The following is a 6,464-nucleotide window of genomic DNA, read 5'->3' as shown; positions in this document are numbered from 1 at the left end:
CTTCCTGCCACATGGAACCCATGGCTGAGTCACCGGCCCCCCAAAGGGAAAGACAGACTGGCCACAGGGTGGAAAACTGGCCCGATGGTGGCAGGAGGGAGTACAGGCCCTGCGGTACCGCTGTCCTTCTCTTCGGGTCCAGATCCCTACTGCAGGACCTGGAATCACCAAGAGGCACCCATCCAGCCAGCTAGCAGGAAAAAACAAAAACAAAAACCCTGACCTTCTTTTTTTTTTTTTGGTACCAGGGATTGAACTCGGGTCCTTGCGCTTGCAAGGCAGGCCACCCAACCGCTGAGCTAAATCCCCGGCCCCAACCCTGACCTTTTATTTAATAAACAAAAATCTCAGGCTTACAGAAAAGTTGCAAAAATACTCCAAAGAATTCCTGTATATCCTTCACCCAGATTCCCCAGAGGTGACCATCTGACCACACTGTTATTTTTTCTCTCTCCCCATCTCTCTCTCCTTAGACACTGGAGTGTAAGTCACAGACACAGTGCCCCTTCATGCTGAAACACTTCCATGTGTTTCATAAAACCCAAAGCATTTCTTTTGAAATATAAGCAGAAGCATTGCGTTTCACAATATAAGAAGGCACCTTGTAACCAATACCTGCCATGACACACCTCAGACAACCCCGGCCTTACCCATCTGAGGCATGGGGAACTGCGGATGGACGTCCCCTTTCTCCCGGCCTCTGTCCGCAGATCCAGTTTATCTTGTCTCTTGGAAGACTCCAGGAGAGAGCAGAAGATACTCAGGGGCCAGGGCTGTCACACGGAGCTCGGCTGGCCCGCCACCTTGACAGTCTCAGTATATCTTTCTCTCTGTGATGCGAAGTTGAGCCCACGGATGACCTGGTGTGGGGGGACACACTCTCAGGCAGCCCGGCCTTCATATACCATTTCCCTAGCCCCACTCCGCAAACTCTGCCAACCTCTCCTGTGAGTGAGGACCTGGCCACAGGTGCAGAGGGTGCTGGGACTGAGGACAGCCCTGCTGAGCTCCCGCTGCAGACAGAAGCTGGCTCTTGGCCCCTGGAGCCTGGCTACTTCATGCTGCCCTTGTTCTGCTGTCCTTCCCCCCAGCCCTGTGTGCTCCTGTGGGGCTCAGGCTGCCACCGAGTTTGCACAGCCACTCGCCGGGCTTCCCCTAAGCACTTTGTCAGGTGTTTCCTCTAGTGGGGACAATTACTTTACCCTGATACCCATTTCACAGAAGATCCCACCAAATCTCAGAGATGAGTCCCTCGAGTCAGCCAAGACTGGCTTCAAAGTCACAAGGTAAATTCTTGTAGGATGGTTGCTGGGATTGAACCCAGGGTCTTTGCACTGAGCTACATTCCCCAGCCCTTTTAAAATGTATGTATTTGTACCTAGATTGTACCAATAAACTCAATAAAAAGAAAAAATAAATAAAATAAAATGCACCTGATGTAATTTTCCCTAACTTGAAATATCTACAATTTGCATCCTCCTTTTAAAAAGCTTTTTTCTGTAGACTCTGCTTGGCGATTACTCCCAGCGCAGCTGCCAAACCTCCTTCATCAAAACAGGGAGGGTAGGAAGGGCCTTGGTAAACCCACCCCTCCCGGCACTTGAAAAGAGTCACAACACCTGGAAAACAGGAATGCAGAGGTTTGCGCAGCTCCGTTATTGAGAGGTAAAAGTCGCTTTAGGTGCCCTGTGATGTGTTAGTAACACTGAGTTCTCCTGGCAGGCAGGCTCAGGGTTCTGTGCTCCCTCTCAGCCCTTCACACCCAGCTCCTCACAACATATATTACAACACCTTGCTAACCTGCGGGTTGTTTTCTGAGACCATGCACATACTGCCCCAAAGTCAGCCTTAGTGAGGACTCTAGCCACAGACGTTACATTAAGAGATTTTAAATCTTTCTATGCCTCAGCATTTCATCGGCACTATGGAGGTGCAAACACCACCCCTAAATTACTTGTGACTTTAGGGTGTGAAGACCAACACAGAAAGTGCCTGGTTAATTGCACTTATTAGAGTATTTTCAGCTGCTGTCAGTGCCGGAGCAGGAAATCTGTTTATCTTGTTCCCTGCTATTGCCCCAGTACTGTGCCTTGTAAGTATGTGGCAGGTGGTAGACATTCAATAATTTTACTGAATGAATGCATGAAGATCTGGGTAAAGGAGAAAAGGAGAGCTTTGGACATTTTTGTGGAAATAAACTGGATGTGTTAAAAAAACTGAACTTTAAAAAAAAAATGTATGAATTTATTTATTATTAGACACTAAGTGTCTAAATAGCCCAGGCTGGGAGGCAACTTGGAACCCTCTTGCCTCACTCAGCCTTCCAGAGTGCTGGGATTATAGGTGTGCCTCACAATGCCCAGATGTGGTGTAGATTCCTTCTGCCCCAGAGCCAAAGCTCACTTGGTGACTAACTCTGGTGTTTCTAAGACTCTTCTTTGACCATCTGGAAACAGGATAATTGATCGCTGTCTTTGACCCACACAGGGAATTGTGGACACAGAAAGGGGACTGGATTTGGAATGGGGCAACAGTATGGCCAGGCCCTGGGGAGTGTCACTGTCACCCAGGTCCCGTGGAGCCGGGTGGTGGCCTTGCTGGGGCTGGACCGGGCCAATCCTGTGATTGTCCAGCATCGATTCCACCAGCGTGTGGCCACTGGACTGAGCCACAGAGTCTCCTCCCTGACTCCTATCCTGCACTCGCGCCTTCCCAGCCCTGCCTCCCAGCAAAACCCCACTGACTTTCCAGATACCCCACCCTTTCCCGGAAATAATCTATGAGGCTTCAGGCTGGGTTGCTGCCCGCTTCTCCCAGGCTCCCGGGTCCAGAGCGGGGTTTGGCTGTCTCTCGCTCAGGGTGGAATCTGGTTCCCGCTGAAAGTAGCATTTTACCCAGACCCTGGGAGTGTGGACCACCGCTACAGCCTCCTGATGGTGCCTGACCTCTGATTATCTCAACACCTGCCCGACAACTCTGTCTGAATCCCTGCTTCACCAACGGGAAACGAATTCAGAGAGGTCAAATAACCCGACTACGGCAACCAGCAAAGCAGAGCAGAGGTTACCAATGCCTGAGTACAAAGCTGCCTCAGAGGAACAAAAGTCTGGCTGCATGCCCAGGGCTCCCAGAGTCCAGGGCTGCAGCCATCCAGCCATGGGGCCAACCCCAAGAGGAGCTAGTGAGGAAACCGACCCCTCCAAATAAACAAAGCACTTCCTCCCCAGGCCTCAGCCAGAAGGAGGGGTGTCGTGAGCACATAACTGTTTATGGAGACAGATGTTTGGGATGGAAAAAGAGAGGCAGCCCTCCTCCGTCCCCATGGAGACAGAGGAAGTTTGTGACTTGGGCAGCAGCAGGGGAATAAGGGGAGGGAACTGGGTCTGACCCACTGGAAACGGTTTGACATTTTCAGACGCTGGTGCCTAACAAAGGGCCGTTGTCAAGGCAACGGGCTTGTGGGCACAGGGCTGCCCATCCTGGCTGGATCTGGGGCAGGGCCAGGGAGACGGCAAGGAGATAAATGAGTGCCGGTGGGAGGGCGAAAGTACCACCAAATATACATGGCACAGACTGGAAACTTCGGGGGGATATTCGCACCCCTCCTCTCCTCTCCTCCCCTCCCCTCGGTGTCCTCCCTTCTTCTCGCTCCCCTCCGCTCCTACTCTCCTTCCTTTTCCTTTTCCTCCTTTCCTTCTGTCCTCAGTTCTCAAGGGTCTAACACTGCCCCTGCCCCTGCCCGGGTGATCCTGTCTCCATCTTCCTGGGACAGCAGGCAGATGGCTCAGCTGGGACAGGACTGACACCAGAAGCTGCTTCTGCCCCAGCGGGAAGCCCGGCTCTCCCTGGCCGCTGTCACCAGAAGGAGGGATGGGACCAAGGAGAGGAACATCTGGGTCCTCAGAGTGCTCTCCTCTGCTGCCTCCTCCTCCGTACCGCTTGTCCAGCTGAGCCAGGGGCGACAGCTGCCACTGCTGACATGGGCCCCACTTAGCTCCCTGACCCAGCGTCTGGGACGTCCCCTGCAGGGCTCTGCCCTGGGGCACCCCCACGCTGCAGCATCCCACCCAACCCTCAAGAGGACCCCACACACCTGTCACCCTCCTCCAGCTCTGTGATGAGCCGGTCTCCTCCCCTTCCCCTCCTGTCCTCCTCCTCCTCTTCCTCAACCGCCTGCCTCCAGGGGACAGGGCGGGGAAGGGGGTGGAGGGGAACTTCCGATGAACTCTGGCCGAGGTGATGGGAATCCCTGAAGTCACGATGTTCTGTGGGAAAGAGTGGAAGGGAGCAGCAAGGGGCCGTGACCACACCGGGCCGGGGTCACTGCTGCCTGCAAGTCCACAGGAGGGGCTGCCCCGACCCCACCGCGGGAAGGCAGACCACAGCCGGCCACCTGCATATCTGGCCTGGCCGCCCAGGAGCACCCCAGTTCCCAGGCTGACGCTGGGAGTGGGAGGGTGTCAGAGTGGACCCTTGGACATGTGGGACACAATGCTGGACAAAGGGCCAGGCTGGAGGCTGAGCGCGTGGGGCTGAGTGGAGGCCGTGGCCAAGGGGACGTGGCGTCCCCAGCTGGAGGGGACACACAGAGACAGTGGTTGTTGGCCCTGACAGAAAGCTGGGGGAGGGGTGGGTGGCTACTGGAGGATCCTGGGGTGACAATTACCCACAGCACAGACAGGAGCCTTACTATCTGCAGCTGCGTGGACAGTCCCATCCTGGATCCAGGGTTGTGGACAAAAGGAGAACCAGAGCCCAGGGGCCTAACCTTGCCCTGTAAAAGAACAAGAGCTCCAGTCCACAGAAGGAGCCACGTCAGCACCAGCGTGAGCTGAGAAGGACAGAGGCAGGGTGGGCTGCTCTGGCCCTGGCCGCTCCCCCAGAAGGCCTAGTGCCCAGGACAGAGGCCCAGCCACTGCCCCGGAAGCAGTGTACAGGCTCAATTCCTGCTCTGCCTCAGCCATCTGGGTGACTGTGGGCAAGCCCTTGGCCTCTCTGGGCTTCCATTACCTCATCTACAAAATGGGGCTCAGCTGCATTTGGTGGTACATGGCTGTAACCTCCCCACTCTGGGCGGCTGAGGCCAGAGGATTGCAAATTTAAGCCCATTCTGGGTAACTCAGTGACATAGCACGACACTGTCTCAGAAATTTAAAAAAAAATTTTTTTTTTGAGACAAGGTCTCACTATGTAGCCCAGGCTGGCCTGGAACTCACAGAAATCCTCCTGCCTCAGCTTCCTGCCATGTGCCACCATGCCTGCCTGGCCAAAATAAAAAATTTAAAAATTGCTGGGGATGTAGCTCAGTGTGAAGTCCTTGGGTTCAATCCCCAGGGCTTCTCCTCCCCCAACGAATAAAATGGGGATGGTAGCTGTTCCTTGCCCATGTGCTGTGAGTCTCCACAGGACACGTGTGTCTCATCAATGAACCTGCTGTGTACCAGGCCCTGGGCCAGGTTGCCCACCAGGAGAGAGGCACTGCAGGGTGTATGACACATCCTTCACACTGCACTCACAGGCAGGGACAGGGTGCTTGGGACCTGAGTGGCCTGGGACAGGCAGGGCGCTGCAGCCCACAGCCTGGACCCCGCCTACTGCCCATGCCGGCTCCACCCACAGAAAATGATTTTTACCTCTTTAAATGTGTGGAAAACAAATCAGAAGGAAAAGAATATTTCATGACATGTGGAAAATATGACATCCCAGCTTCAGCATCTGTAAATAAAGTTTTATTGGCACACAGGCACCCCTGTGTGCAAACTGGCCGCTCTCTCGCTAGAGACCAGAGACTCAAATATGTGCCCACTGCTAGGCAATGAGCTCTTCCCTCTGGAGCTGGACAGACACAGGCCCCAGGAAGATTGACACTTTTAAAGCTATTACAAGTTTTGAAGAGATGTTTGCAAACAGAATCACAAAAGATGACCAAAACATACCAGGAATACTTGAAATGCCCTCCTGAATCCCCTCCAGTTCTTGGGGAATGGAATAGCTGAGCTGGTGGGAACCAAAGAACCAAGGGAATGGGTTGTAGGACGGCAGTTTAGAGGAAGGGACAGCAGACAGGGTGCCCAAGTGACAGACCATCGAACCGGTGGCATGGAGGACCTTGGGGTAACAATTACCCACAGCACAGACACGAGCCTTACTCTCTGCAGCTACCTGGACAGCATGGTTCTAACCAGCAGCTCCCCTATGGTTACCACTGATAGAGATATTGGTAGCATCTTTTAGTGAAGCCATTTACTTATTAATACGACAAAAATTCATGGTTTTCCATCTCATTTTAGAAAATGGATTATTAATTTTTTGGAACTTTTTAGCTGGGCATGGAGGTGAATGCCTGTAATCCCAGTACTTAGGAGGCTAAGGCAGGAGGATTGCTCTGAGTTTGAGACTGGCTTGAGCTACACAGTGAGTTCAAGGCCAGCCTAAAATACATAGTGAAACCCTGTCTTAAAAAA

At 53.3% G+C, this 6,464-nt stretch overlaps 1 pseudogene; it reads left to right on the top strand.

Moving 5' to 3' along the window:
• The first annotated feature begins 5,815 nt into the window (after positions 1-5,815).
• Positions 5,816-6,209, top strand: LOC104858484 (annotated as a pseudogene).
• The last annotated feature ends 255 nt before the right edge of the window (positions 6,210-6,464 follow it).

The sequence above is a fragment of the Fukomys damarensis genome, unplaced genomic scaffold, assembly GCF_012274545.1.
Source record: "Fukomys damarensis isolate Sample0158 unplaced genomic scaffold, DMR_v1.0_HiC HiC_scaffold_23, whole genome shotgun sequence".
In the NCBI taxonomy this organism is placed as follows: domain Eukaryota; kingdom Metazoa; phylum Chordata; class Mammalia; order Rodentia; family Bathyergidae; genus Fukomys; species Fukomys damarensis.
Note: the sequence above shows the minus strand (reverse complement) of the source record. Positions and strands in the feature narration are given on the sequence as shown.